Source organism: Leptonotus elevatus, chromosome 17 (assembly GCF_054856555.1).
Source record: "Leptonotus elevatus isolate MCC_2025b chromosome 17, RoL_Lele_1.0, whole genome shotgun sequence".
Taxonomy (NCBI): domain Eukaryota; kingdom Metazoa; phylum Chordata; class Actinopteri; order Syngnathiformes; family Syngnathidae; genus Leptonotus; species Leptonotus elevatus.
In genome coordinates this window covers 1,852,322-1,867,589 of record NC_141255.1, presented here as the reverse complement: position 1 = coordinate 1,867,589, position 15,268 = coordinate 1,852,322, and the positions used below count along the sequence as shown (strand labels likewise).

Genomic DNA, 15,268 nt, shown 5'->3' with positions numbered 1-15,268 from the left:
CATTAAAAAGGCAACAATTATCTTTCAATAAGTTGTGTAACCAAGTCAGGCGGTTTTATTTTGGGGATTTGGAATATTCTGTTTATGCTTTTGTGAATGAAAGCAATGTGTAAAAAAATGGATGAAAACTCAATGTGAATGTATGTGAATTTTCAGTTATTGACTTTTTTTTTTTAATGTGTTGACACTTGGGAGCAGACTTTAGCCAAGATAAGATCATCGGGCAGTCTGATGCTGCAGGTCAAGAAGTCAATTGAGCACACAATGGGGCTGCAAAGGAACAACGGGGGCGCTAAATGAGCGCCATGAGTGTTCGCCAGCCTCCTTACAAACGGCGCAGAGGGCCCTCCGTCTTCCTCCGCCTGCAAACAAAAAGCCCGCTTTGGTGTCATTGTGCTCTCGGCGGGTCCACTCGACCCGCACAAAACCGAGCGCGGTAGGAGACTAACGACGCTCGGCGGCTGCCAAGAAAACGGCGGACGCCGGCCAGCGTGCCCGAGGCCGCCATGGCGACACGCACGACATGAGCGGAACCGTTTTTAGATGACAAAGGAGCTGCTACACAAACAAACACAGCATAAAACTAAACTCTCACAGACGTACTGAATGCGCGCTTCGGAATGGCAATTATTAGAGCTTAGCTGGGGACCTTCTCTGCCTCTTCTTCTTACTTTAATTACGCTGCATGTCTTTCAGTCAAGGCTCAGTGCTGCCCTGCATGTTGTGGCGCAATGCGGTACTACAATGAAGGTACGCATCTCTAACGTCGGACTTCAAACAACAAATACATTTTGTAAAAATTGTCCTTCCAAATCGTTCATTTTGTTAAATCACAGAAAATGTCAAATGCTAAAAAAGCACTCGCTCTTTAGTATCGCTCATTTGGCACATTTTATGATAAACTGCTGAATTTTTCAAATATTTAATTATGAATCCTACTGTTGCAGGTCAAATTGACTTGAATTAATGAATAATATTTACCTATGATCACTATTAATGCTCCCGGGAAAAAACAAAAAACGTTACAGAACAGTTTGAAAAATAATAATAATTAAAAGCTACATGTATTTTAGCGCTAATTATTAGCACTAAAATGTTCAAAGCACTTTGCTAATCACTCATTTTAATGTGAAATTGCTGAACACTGAAAATACAAATTTCAAAATCTCTTAAGAATTGTTCTTTGTTGGCTCATATGTTCATTTTAAATGTTTATTTATTAAAAATCATATTTACAGACATATAAAAAAACGGCCATTTTTCTCTACTTTGTTTACGCTTTTCAAGGCTAACTTTCAAAGAAATATAGCCTGTGTTGACGCACTACGCTCGCTCCCCAACTTCTTGCCAATAGCGAGCGTTGACTGTACTAATGACTCGGGACCACACAGCTCTTAATCAATAAAGCAATCAATCAGGCTTGTTGTTCTTTTTGTCCATTCTTGCTAAACACACAGCACTCCAGAGAGGCAATAAAGTCCACCCTGACACGCACTTTAACGCTCACTTAACATCGTAAGTGACAGACAGGCCATCGGGACCCGGGGCTTTACAGTAGAATCAAACAAAAAAAAACGCACAATTGGGCCCATAAAAAAAACGCATGAACGCTCGCTAGCAGCCGATGCATTGTGGGACGGCTCGGGACAGATGGAGACGGGATAGACCGAGAGCTCCCTAATTAGTGCGGGCGGGCGAGGTGGGGGGGGGGGGGGGGGGGGGTGCGGGGGGTGCAACAGATGGGGAAGAGGCAAGCCCGCAAAATGTGCAGCACAGGAACGCCACTACCAGTGTGTGTGTGTGTGTGTTTGTGTGTGCGTGCGTGATAAGCACATTGGTCCCCCGGGTGAGCGCCTGAGTGATCTAACAGGGGCAATTAATTTGTTTTATATTCCCGTTAAGACCTGCGAGCGCCGACAAAAAAGGGAGGACGCGCCGCTCCTCGGGGACTTCTGAATGCGCCCTGATACAAACCGGACCCACAGGGGACGCCAGCAATCAGCACGTCCACGCCACCGCCGAGCCAAAACGTGTCAAACGGGGCCACAATAATAACGGGTAGAGGTGACCCACTTATTGAAGGCAGGGGCGCAAAAACTTTTTGGGTTCGAGAAGAAATTGTTCCAAGACATGACTGCTGCCTAAAACCCAAAAAGGTCAAATATGCTCATGTTTATGAGGATACGTTTTTTTTTCAAGAAGACACTGAGAATTTTGAGGGCCATTTTTGAAAGACTTTTAACTCATTCACTGCCATTGACAGATATAGACGTCAAAAGATCTATTTTTAACAGTGAATGACTTTCAAAGACCTTTTTCTCAACCCTTTATAATTAAATGTAAGACTTTTTGGCAGGGATGGGCGAACACTGATACCAGATATCAGTATTGGGCCAATACTTGGCCTTATTTCTAGGTATCAATGCTAGTATCGGCTGCCCTCTAGTTAACGTTTTACAATCAGGAACTACAAAATCAGACATTAAAAAATTGCCATTCATTTCATGCAATTTGAAGGAAAACGGGATTTATATAAGTCATTCTTTAAAATTATCTGTCATTGTTCTTTTCTGAAATTTTACGTGTCAAAAGTACTAGTGCTGTTGGTACTGGTATAGGTCCGGAACAAAACTGGTATCGAACAGTCCAAATTTTTGGCATTGTAAAATGTTAAGTGAAATTTTTAACAAATCGAAGACTTTTTAGGACATTTTAAAGCCACTTTTAACAAATCGAAGACTTTTTAGGACATTTTAAAGCCACTTTGCCAAAGTTCATGATTTAAAGGAAATGTTCTTGTTGTAATTTCCATTTTTTGGACCATTTAAAGCCTCGTGTGATCAGCTTCACGACAGAGACGGTTTCCCGCACACACACGTGAAGATGTTTGGTCTGAAATATTGAACATGTTTTTGTGGCATTTTGGGGGATTTCTTCTTTTGACTTTGGACATTGTATGGTTACTTTTGGAACATTTTCTTTTCTGCCTTTTTTTATAGAATTCTCAGATTTTTTATTTTTTTATTTTTTTGCAATTTCATGGACGTTTTATGGTAATTCTGATTTTCTTCTTCCTTTTTGGACATTTAAGTATCTTTAAAAAAAATTAAAACTTTTAACCAACAATCAACTTTCGTCTCTCTTTTATTGACAATGTAAAAATTTGGACTCTGACTTTTTTTTATTATCACAAATTCATTTAAAAAATATTTTATACATATATTTAGTACAAATAAAATATGTTTAAAAAAAATCATTTCTACAAAAACATTTTTGGATTCTCAGAGAGGCACAGAAGAGGGACTAAAAAAGACATAAGATTCTCGATTGTATGACGTCTTTGGTCGGGAAGTGGCAAAATCGGGAGGAAAAAAAAAAAAGCCAAATTGTCTTTATATGTGTACCCGACCTAAGTCAAGGTACCACTGCGGAATTCTATTCAGCCGTAACCGTTTTGGACCGATTTTCCATGTCCAAAAAGGCACAGTCATGTTCCCAAACAGTGCACACGAGACAATGGACGCGTAAAGAGCAATTTGCTGCCCATCCGTGACACCCTGAGAGCATCGGGCCGCGGATCATTCCCACGCTCGTGCCGCGTCTGCCCTTTTGTTCCAGCCCGGCGTATCTCCCGGGCCGCGCCGCTCTTATCGGCCAGAGCAGCCCGGTTCTGTTCCAATTAGAGCGGCAACAACGCCAACAATGACCACGCCCACCTCCGTCGTTCCAACTGCGCGCATGTGAAAGGAGCCCCCTTTTTTTCCTCCCCTCCTCGTCGGCCGGGATGCCGACGCTCTCCAGAGGACCATTTGGGGGTCCCTCTTCCCAGCGAGGACTCTCAGGAGAGCAATAGGACTGATGGTCGGATAGAGGAGGCGTTAATGAGATGGCGGAGGGTGTGAGAACGGCCTCGGTGCATGCTGGGAAACCAGTTGAGTCGGAATGCTTGGTTTGGCGGGATGAAAAGAGAAATTTGCAATCGTGCCACTGACACGGAGTGATTTAATTCATTTGACTCTTTTGGATGTTTGGATGGCTAAAATTCATGTCAAGTACGGTCAAAGATTGAGTCCATATAATTACCAACTCTTTCTTTTATTTCCTATTTGTTCAAATTGAGTTGTGGGCCGGCGCCTCCGCAGGAGTCGCTGTCCCGGTGAGCCTGGAACCAACCTCGCTGATGACAATCATGCTAATGTTAGCCGCGTTTGGCAGCTATCATACGACAAAGCTCTTGAGCACACACGCACACACACACACGCACACACACACACACACACAAACAAACAAACACCCCGAGATTAAAATCTGTCCCGGCTACCGCTTTGATGAGCCAAGGAGCCGAGAGTCTGTCTGCTGGATTAAGTTGCTTCAACTAGATTTTCACACACACCAATTTACAGGGTTAGTGTGTGTGCCCCTAGAGAGGGATCAGGGAGTGCCCCCCCCCCCCCCCCCATCCATTTCCATTGAGTAACCTAAAGAAAGGGCCAGGCCACAATGGTGAAGAAAGCACCTTGGAGATTAGGCGGCCTAAACAAACAGCGGACGGTCACGCGAGAGCGGCTTCCCGAACTCGATTCCGTCCCACCACACGTGGAAGGCGACACCGGCGGCCCAATCGGTGACGAAGAAAGGGATCGGGTGCCTTCCCGAGGCCTTGATTAGCGTCGGGTGGCGCTGATTAGCGCATGCTAATGATACAATTACGGTGGCGTGCTCACAAGCTGTGCTCCTCCACAATAAAAGCCGATTTTTATCTTGATAGCTTGCGTCTGTGGGGGACGCACAGACGGGACGTTTATTCATTTTGCTTTCAATAATGTATTATTTTGATGGTTTTATTATATTCGTTTCACTCTTATCTGTCACTCTTAGTTGTTTTACTTTTTATTTTGGTTTATCCATTTGTTATTTTATGTGCAGTTATTTTCTTATTTCAAAGTTAAAGGAACTTTAAATTAATGCGCTAATTTTGACACCCCTAATACGTGTGTGTATGTATATATATATATATATATACATTTTTAATCGTAATTAATCGCATGAAATTAAGACAAATCTGAATTCCACTCCCCAGAGTTTTTGTTATAAAATTATACAAAACAAAAATGATGTGTGATAGCTGGTCACACAGTCACATGACGTTGTTCTCATTTTACAATTTAATTATTGACATTCGTAACAACAAAGATGACGCTGGCATAATAATCAAATCTAATCCTAAAATGGATTTAGTTTTTTTTGTTTTTACTTGGATTCTTTAGTTTCTTTATTCAGATTGTTCCATAAACGGATTCTTTTTACAGAAACGCAAAGTTCCATCAGTCTAGTCTCCTGCTTTTAACTTGCTTTTCTCTTTTTTTCAAATATTTTCTGAATATTGATTGGCAAGTTTTGTTGTGAGCCTTCAGCAAAATTTCATGAATATTTATCATAACATTTCAAAAATTTTAACTGATGAAATAATGGATTTGTCGGCTCTCTAAATGGCTTTCTCGTGATTATTCGTATGTTTTCTTTTCTTCCCCACCACTCCAAAAAAATATAATTTATGTTTTGCATGCATTTCCCCATACCTCAATACAGTAGGTCAAAATTGTAACAATCACACAAAAAAAATAAACAGCTGGGGGTCAAAGTTCATTCTTGTTACATGTATCATTAGCATAAAATGGATGGTGGGTTCAAGTGCTCAAAATGCTCGTCCGGCGCACTTCTTCCGAGCACAAAGAGCTTCATCTCCTCGTCATCTCACGTGTGTTTACTGATGCAATCGCGGCGAAGCTTAAATCACAAATCCGCCCCTCAATACCCCCCCCCCCCCCCCCCCCCCGCCACCTTCGCTCCAGGCCCATCATCATGATGAGACAAGTGGCACACTTTTATCACTCTCATCAGCCACGGCGTCCAAAATAGAGAGAAAAAGCCCCGTCACATCAGTTACATTACGGGGACGTTCGGCGTGGCGATAAGATGGCGGCGGGCCGATAGCGACAACTTGCCCCACGCTGCAGTGATAAGAGCAGCTCACTGTGCACGCACAGGAAGTCGTGAAAGCCTCGTGCCTTTTTGGCCCGCTTAATCTTACTAAAATCTCGTTACGACGAGTAACCCGTGATTCTTAAGATACTGTGTTACATTTACTTATGAGTTGAACTTGTTCGGGAATCAACCCATCGCAGTGTCATGAATGGAATTGTCATTAATTTAGTTCCATTCTGCTTCTGAGCTCGACTGGAAAAGATGCTAATTTTGTTAGCCCATCTATAGCATTTCACGTTATATGTTCGAATTAAGCGAGTGGGTTTATATTTGCTAACTTCCATTTGTATGTCTACGGCGTTTTCCATTTCTATCCGTTAGCATTAAGCTAACGGACTTTTCCTGTCCATCCGCAACATCCTGACTTCTTTTGCCAACATTAAATTGGTGTTTAAAAATACAATGTCGAATTTTCTTTTGTTTTGCGAGTTAGGCTTACAGTAAAGTGGAAGTAGTCGTTACAAAAGCCAAACATTTTTCTCTTTGCTGATAAGCAAAGGTTCAATTGAGAAAATAATGTTGGGAATTTGCATTTCCCGCGTATTCACCAGTAAATGTTCCGCGCTTATGAGACCCAAACCAGTTTGGACCTGTTCTGCCTGCCAACGTACACCAAACGCCGCAAATAGACGCACACGCTGGCGTACTTTTCGGCGCTGACATTCTTCCAAAAATCACCTCGAGTTGCGGTTGGTTTCTCGGGAACCGCATTCCATCTTTTTTTCGACTTGCTACTTCCTGTTAGTTGACGCTGCTTAGTGGAAGGGTTGCTTTGAGCACACACGCTAAATGATGCACATACACAAACACACGCGCACAAAAGAGTTGCCAGGCTATGACATCATTCAATGATGTCATCCTATTTAGATAGATGATGACATTTGACGTAAAAAAAAAAAGTCAATGGGGGGGATTTTTTTTTTTTTTTTTTAATAATAAATTAATTTATTAATTATTTTCATAATAAATTACCCAATTCGATACATACATTCATGAAAAAAACACAAATGCATACAAAATATATAGCAATTTATTCCCATGAAATAATTATTATATTAGCTCAAATGGTTCAAATAGCTCAAATAAATATTTGAATTAACCAATTTCAGGGGAAAAACTGCTAAATGATTGCAACAAAAATTCAAGGACTCCAAAATGTGCACTGGAGGCAAAAAGTGGTTCGGAAAGGGCACCGCAGCGAGACCAGATCAAGTCAAATCTTGCCTTGCTGTGTTGCGCCACTTTAGGAATGTGCGCGTTGTGAGAAGTTTGTCCCATAACAGCTCGGAGGGAAACTCACACGCGACACTCGGGACGCGTGCTCGCACTGCTGCATTCTGGGTCATTGAATACCTGCTCTGTAAACCACAGTCATATATATAAAAATGAAACGTACATAATGTGCTCGGCGGCCAGACGCAGGCCAAATAGTTGTCCCCGTGCACTCTGGTTCAACTCTCGCCTGTGAGTTACGGGCATGACTCACCTTGCACGTATTCGGCACACGCGTGCGCTCTGATGAGAGCGCGCAGGTGTGCGTGCGTGCGTGTGCGGTTTACAAATGGAAATGAAAGGTGCAATGAATACTTCTTGTGCAAGTGCTTCCAATTTGGTAGCACTTGGACAAAATCGAGAGGGCATGAACGTATTTGCAGCAGTTTTTGTGGGCGTATTCATGATAGACATATCTACCAATTTTTTTTTGTTGCTAAGTCAAAGTAGCTGCAGGGGCTGAATTTCCCCAAAAGCTTATGGCTTCGAGGTCTGACTTTTCAAAACATTCTTAGGACGCAACCAAACGAATGTTGCTCATCGACCCTGTTTTTGAGGATGAAGGAGTCCTTAAAATGGCGATTTATTTGGCTCAAGAATAATAATAATAATAATAACGAAGCACTTTCAAAGGAAGCCTATGCAGTGCATGCTCGGGGGCCCTAATGACGAGTGTTAATGTTCCGAGGAGCCCTGCAGCGGAAAGAACAAAAGGAATCCAGCTTGTATTGGAACACACACATTCCCGCCCACCTACAATAAGGGCCCCCGCCCCCGCCCCCGCCCCCCGCGCTCGTTCAAATGACTGCGTTGGCCCTCAGATGTAATCTCGGTGTAAAATGTTGCGAGTGAAGCCATGCGTCCACACACCCACGCACCTGTGCCCAAAACCACACCCCTTTACACCTGTCACCGCCAAGCGCAAAGGAAGTGGGGGGGGGGGGCGTGCAGTGGTCAGGTTCTATTTTGTGTGACCCTCTGGTAGTCCCAACCCCAAAGCCCACCACCCGTACACAACACCACTACTCTATCGCCATCAATGGAGCTTTAAATGAAAGCTATTATCCAGTCGCGCTACCTCCAAAAACGGAGGTCCCAGGAGGGGTTCATTTGGGGGCAAGGGCGTGGTGTCCATTACGGGTCTTCAGCCCAGAGTTGAAGTAGGCGGGGCGCATCCATTACGGCTCAGGGGGATGTAATGTCCAGATGGCCAGGTGCTCTGGAGAAACCCGCCCCCCCCCCCCCCCCGCACCACTTTGCAACAATCGACGCCCTTCATGGCCTGCCCCAACTGGACCCCGACCCCCGCGGAGCTCCGGACCCGCCAGTCACAGCGGAGCGCTCAAGCGAAGACGAGGCGAGAGGCCACTCGCTTCGTGGAAACTTCTCGGAATGCTAAGGACTAATCGACTGCAGCGTCATCCCAATGAAGTTCCAATTTAGGGCCAAAAACTGTTTACGCGGCAAAAACCAAGCAATTTAAGGAGCAGTCTGACTCGGAAAATAAAACATGACATTGACGACACTGACAGCAGCCTCTTCTTACATATTAGTTAACTTTAAATAGCAAACTTGTTAGCAAACACCGTTGCCATTCAACAGCATGTGTGACAAACGTGTACGTGGCTCTGTATACTTCCAAATATATATATAAGAATCGCGATTCTCATTTAGTACAATTCAGAATCCATTTTAAATGTCCCAAAATCGATTTTATTTAAATTATTTTACACTGTCTTGCCTTTGTGTGTGTGTGCCATTATTTGGAGCGCTGTTCATGTTGTACCCAATTTGCCCACTTAGGGGCAGTGTGGTTCCACGCGGTCTAATACACTGTTAAGTTGTAGCCACATTAGAGAGTAGAAGGAAAAAGTCACGATCAAGTTATTCCAATAAAATATTTTTTTTTTTTTGCAGTGTGGAGCCGTTCTTTTGAGTGATAAAAGTGCCGCGAGTAGCGCGCTAATTAGCATTAGCGAGTCATCATCATCATCATTACAAATCCCTGCACATCTATAGATTGAAGCAAAAATCATTGTCAATCAAATCATTTTGAATCAAAAATCATTCTTAATGGAAAATAGATTTCCAAATCTAATCGTGAGAAATTTTCCCATCCATATATATATATATATATCAAGCCCATCAAGAGGGTACCTGTTTTTTCCCATTTAAATTTAATTTTAATTTAGTTCAATCTTTTTTACATGCATTTATTTATTTATTTATTTTTGTGTATAATTTTTTGAAATATTCAATCCAACTTCTACCAGGGTAAAGCCTGGTAGAAGTTGGATTGAATATTTCAAAAAATTATACACAAAAATAAATAAATCAAAAATCGTTCTTAATGGAAAATCGATTTCCAAATCTAATCGTGAGAAATTTTCCCATCCATATATATATATATATATATCAAGCCCATCAAGAGGGTACCTGCTTTTTCCCATTTAAATTTAATTTTAATTTAGTTCAATCTTTTTTACGTGCATATATTTATTTATTTTTATATAGATTTTTGTGTATCATTTTTTGAAATATTCAATCCAACTTCTACCAGGCTTTACTTACATGGTCATACAAGCAGCACATCAACACGATGCATTATCTCCAAAACAACCCCTGGCGCAGTGTTTTTTTTTTTCTTTTTTGATGTTCCAAGAGCTTGGCACTCCGGTACACGCAGTCGCTCGCGAGCCGTGCACACAGGCCCATTGTGAGGCGGCAAAAACACCCAAGGGAAGTCGCCATTCAGCGCTCACTCACATTTCAATGCGCCAAATATGTTTTATGACAAATGAAGGAGAAAAGACACACGGAGAGAAGCAACGCTGCCCCCAGGGATGCGGTGGAGGTGGGGGGGGGGGGGGGTGTACGGAGGGGCTGACAAGTGCACATCTAGGATTACTGCTCTTTTCATTGTGAAGGTGCAAATCCAACGAGGGGCCTCTAAAGTGGACGCGCTGCTCGCTTCATTCAATCTCCCAAAGTTGCGAGTGGCATGTCAACACGTGTGATTTATGGCCGCACTTGTCATAAAGTGTCCATTTAGTGGGACGGACAGCCGTCAACACTCACACACAGCACTGCTAGGAGTTAGCAAACACACAGGAGGGGGTCCAAGGGAGGAATTTTTTTTCATGACCATGTCACTTGTTTTGACCTTATAGAATTTATTCTTGTTAATATAATCTCATTTAGTTTCAGTAGAAGGGTTTTATTTTATTTTTTTAAGTAGACGTTGTTCCTCCCTCCCTGTGATAACGTACGACGACTTTGTTGTGAGACAAAGCAAAATGTCTGTGATTGGGAGGGCGCCAGTTACATAAGCCAGATGATAACGGTCTGCTTGTGTTTACGTATATAACCTTGCCTAAGGAGAAATAGACACACACGTCTTCTTATTTCTCCCCTTGCATGCAAATTCTTCATCATCAATTGCTCAACGGATGGATGGAAATTAAATTGTCACAGCCGCAATATCCACGCATATGTTTGTGTTGACAATATAGACACGCGCTAACACAGTAAAAAGCAAATACAAATAGCAGCATTGAGAATTAATTCAAAGAAATTTGAGTCTAATCTGAGCAAGAATAAAAACAGAAGATTGAGATGTGTAAGAAAATGTGTAAAAAAAAAATATTGACAGCAATAAGAGACAATAATTATATGCACACATGTACAGTGTAGGAAACTGCTGATATGCATGTATCACAAAAAAATAGGTAGACTTACCACTCCTGAATTGAACTTTTTCTTTCCAACTGCCCCTCAGCAAGACTGCAAGGCAACACCAAGCTGAGAACATTAGAGGAAAACACAGCATGGTCGGTCAGTTGTGAGCATCAGTGTTAAACTAATCACTGAAATTCACATTTTAATGTTGTATCTTCACACTCGTTAAAGTCGACAAAATCCTGCCAAAACGCCAACGACAATACAAAAAAAACTAATACGCACCTGTTGTGATGAACTGTCACTTCATTTTTCTAAATTTGTCACCTTTTCTGTATAAAACAAACGAACTGTCACTTCCGGGTGGGATCGTGATAGGCGCTGTGATTGGCCTGAATTCTTCTTCGCTTGTTTTGGGGCTTTTGCTCGCTACTGCCCCACAGTATGAGACTTCTTGGTGTACTGCATGTGCACAGTTCCAAGTCGTTTTCATCTTTCTGTACTGAACTAGCATATTTACGTTTCTGTTTTTACTTTTACTCCCTAATGAAAACAAATATCTGTAATTTCTGCTACTGTATTGTCTTTTTTCAAACCTGGCGGCTTACAGTATCTGAAATGAATGCTCTTTTAAACACATAGTTTTTTTTTTCTTCTACTTGAAAATAGATGGCTAAATGTTTTTTTGTGACTTTAATGAGCAACACAAGATGTGGAGCATTGGGAAAGATGATGGAGATGGATGTGATAAGGCAAAAGGCAGGGTGAAAGAGACGACATGACGACGTGAAGAAGAAGAAGAAGATTGATGGCGGCCTTGCCTCTCTTTCCTCGCCCCAGGGCCGCTGCGCTCGCTGCGCTCGCTGTGCTCGCTGCGGCGTGTCCAGACCGGCTCCAGGCGTTTCCAGGTAAAACTGGTCACCCGAGTCCTCGCCTTCATCTTCAACCGCCCTTTCGCTCACCTGCCCCCAGGATGCCCCCACCCCCCACATTACATTACACTGCAGCCCCCCTCCCTCTATCTGGCCCAACAAGAACAACAGTCGAGTTGACACAAAACCGACTTCCTGCTGCCAAACAACTTTCTGGATTTGTTCTCGTTGCCAACAAATGAAAGAAAAATGTCAACTTTGGTGGGTAAGCTGGTAAATGCGTTCACGTGACTTTGCCAGGAGCCAAAAGGAGCGAGAAGGAAGGAGGAAGCTGTTTAGCGCTGACATGGCCGAGCAGCCGAGAGTGACTGAGCTACAATGTGAACACAATGGAGGCTCGAAAACTAAACCCCCACCAAGCAACCTCACTGGCTACTTTTTATGCTCGCTGGAGCAACAAGGCAAGGCCAAGCGGCGATTGGAGGACAATTAGGCAACATTTTTTGTAAAAACAGACCATCTTTGATCATTAAAAAAAAAAAATACAAACAAGACAAACATAAACATAAGGACTGGAAAAAACTGTAAATGTTTGGTCTTAAGTGTTCTATTGAAATGAATATTTTTTTCTTTACCTGAATTTCAATGGATAACTTATCTTAAGAAACCATCACAATTAATTAGTTGTTAATGTAATGTTAGCCTCTTAGCATAATTGCCCAAGTCATTTCGATATCAATACAAATTGCGAATAATTGTATTTTTTCATGTTTTCAGAAAAACATTCTATGAGGCTAACAATAATATATTTGACTTGCCATTGTCTGAAAACGTATACTGTTTTTCCAAAAGTACTGCTGAAAAAATATTTTATAATTAGATTCAATGTTATTAGAATACTCATTTAATTTTTGCATTAAAGCTTCTCATTGTAACAATTTGCCCAAAAATATCTTTTTTTTATTTGACCGGCACATCTTCTAATTAGTACATTAACACCTTGGATTCAGGTTCGAATTTCCCTGTCAGCGGATGTGATGACGTACGTGTGCGCACTGTGTACGTGAAGAAGGGTGTGTGCAGTTTCATTTATCGGCCACAGGTGGCAGTAGCGATTCAAAATTGGATTTTCTGTGTTCAGCAGTTTTATTACAATTATAGAAGTCGGGTTTCAAAACAATAATAATAACGATCGACATTTTGCTCAAGAGTTCATGTTACTTAGCTAAATAATTTGTAAAAATAATATGAGTGACTGGGCTGAGTTGTTTTGACTGACCCACGACACCATTCGAGTTGAAAACAGACAAAGAATAAATAAATAAATAAATAAATGAGGCAATTAGCCCGACGGTGTTTTTTGCTTGTTTGTTATTTAGCTGAGTCATGCAGCTCAATTGTATGTATGCTAAGGAAGACAGATTTAAAGCTTATTTTAACTCTTTTGTTTGAAATGTAAGTTGCTCATCAAGAGGGAGGGATAAAAGAAAAAAAATAGCCAGGACAACTCTAATTGACATTTTCTGTATTTTCTACATGGATCGTTTAAAATGTCACGGGTGAGATCTGCCAATTGTGGAATGGCCTTTCACCATGCTTTCGTAATTCCAGTGAAATGGTTGGCCTTTGCCCCCCCCAACCAGTTTGTCCACATACAGGGCCCGCCGTTGGAGCGAGGCACCTGCCGCCTCGCACTTCCTGCTCGCCGCCTGCCGACCGGCGGGCCTTCGCGTAAACACGCCGTCTGCTTGGCCTGCAGTGTTGACAGGCGCCGCATTCCCGCTTCTCATCTGAGCTTCACCTGCTTACGCAAGCTCCCAAGCCGTTCTCACGCATTCCCTGCTTGCTCGGGGAGGGGGGGGGGGGGGGGGGGTTCTTTTACGCCTTTCTTCAACTATTTCTCTTCAGTTTGACACGTTGGAAGACCTTTATTTTTCCTTTGCAAAGATACATCATAGAATCACATACAATGATCCATATTCATGTGTGTGCGTGTGGTTTGGATTTTGTCACTAGGAATCTTTTTTAAAAGTGGAAATGCAGTTGTACAGAATTTTCTGGTCGTGTGCCTTTAAAAATGTACAAACAGTGGTGCCTTGAGATACGCGTGACTCGACTTATGATACGGTCTGATTTTTGTAGACTGACATTATAACAATACTCACAGGCGTGTACTCTTTATCCTCTGCAAAGAACAACTAAATGACTGCCTCTTAAGTGTGATTTACAGTGGTTGTGAAACTCTTCTTTGTTTGTGTCTTTATGACTGTGTTGTACCGCCCCCTGTGGCCAAGTCACGCACAGCAGACTTGATTTCTTTATTAAATTCTTTACATTCTGTGTAATTATGTTTCAACTCTACATTTCTAGGAAGTACAACATCGTAGCGACCAAAAAGAACCCGAAATGTATTTTTTATTTTTTTTGGAACATATATTTTCACTCCAAAAGGGGATCCTCATTTCTATATTAACGGCACGTTGGGAAAAGCAAATATTTCTCCTGACAAAGAAGTCATAATTAATCTGGGCCCGTCGCCACATATGACATCTTCTCTTCTTCTTATCTGTGGTGTTGGTTGTCAGCGGCGGGCTAGCTTGTTAGCACCACCAGCGAAAGATTGACAGCTAATAATGATGTTGATAATAATAATGATAAGAAGACTTGGCTCGGGGCAACAACATACAGTGAAGGCCAATTATTTCTCACATTCCTCTTTTCTTTGCACACATTTGGAAACGTTTGTGCCAACTTTGAGTCGAGTTTGTCAGATGCTTCAATCCAAGCGAATCTTCACTTTTCTGCTTATTTCTGAACGCACATGTGAGTGGTGTCAATTTCAGCTAATTTGCATAATCCTACGCCATACCAGCACCAGGTTTCTCCGCTTCGAAGCAGTTCCACAACAAAAGAACCACCTCGATCAACACAAGTCAAAAGGTAAGCAGAGCTGCAGTGTTAGGAGCGTTAGCGTGCATTTCGTTGGCTTGGGGATGCAATGTTGCATGTGGTAATAAATAAATATTAAATGTAAATAAATAATTGAGAGAGCAGTATAATGTCTAATAAACAAGACATAACAGAAGTTGCAAATTATAAAGTAAACTTACGGCATCATTGGCAGGGGTGGTCGACGGGGCGTCTCGGGTGTCAGCTTGTAGATTTCCACTCGCCATTGGCTCGGGTGGGATGTGGGCGGGCTCTCTCCTATGAGACAGACCCTCCCCGAAAATGAGCTAATTTCACCGAAGTGAGAACGATGTTGGATAAATATGTCAAGAATTCTTGAGCGTTGGGTTATTTTAATGAATGCATGTTGCGGGGGGGTTGGGGGGGGGGGGGTTAAGAAAAGAAAAATTAATGACAATAGATCTCTCCTAAGCCATTCTAAGGCAAACAAA

The 15,268-nt window shown here is 42.2% G+C and overlaps 1 protein-coding gene across 1 annotated transcript in view; it reads right to left on the bottom strand.

Moving 5' to 3' along the window:
* Positions 1-11,369, bottom strand: part of LOC147159165 (peroxisomal succinyl-coenzyme A thioesterase-like) — a 117,811-nt gene extending 106,442 nt beyond the window's left edge. The window contains exons 1-2 of the mRNA XM_086058844.1: positions 11,281-11,369; positions 11,056-11,118 (exon numbers count right to left, since the gene is read on the bottom strand). The gene's annotated coding sequence lies outside the window, so the exon portion shown is untranslated. The remainder of the gene's footprint in view (positions 1-11,055; positions 11,119-11,280) is intronic.
* Between the last annotated feature and the right edge of the window lie 3,899 nt (positions 11,370-15,268).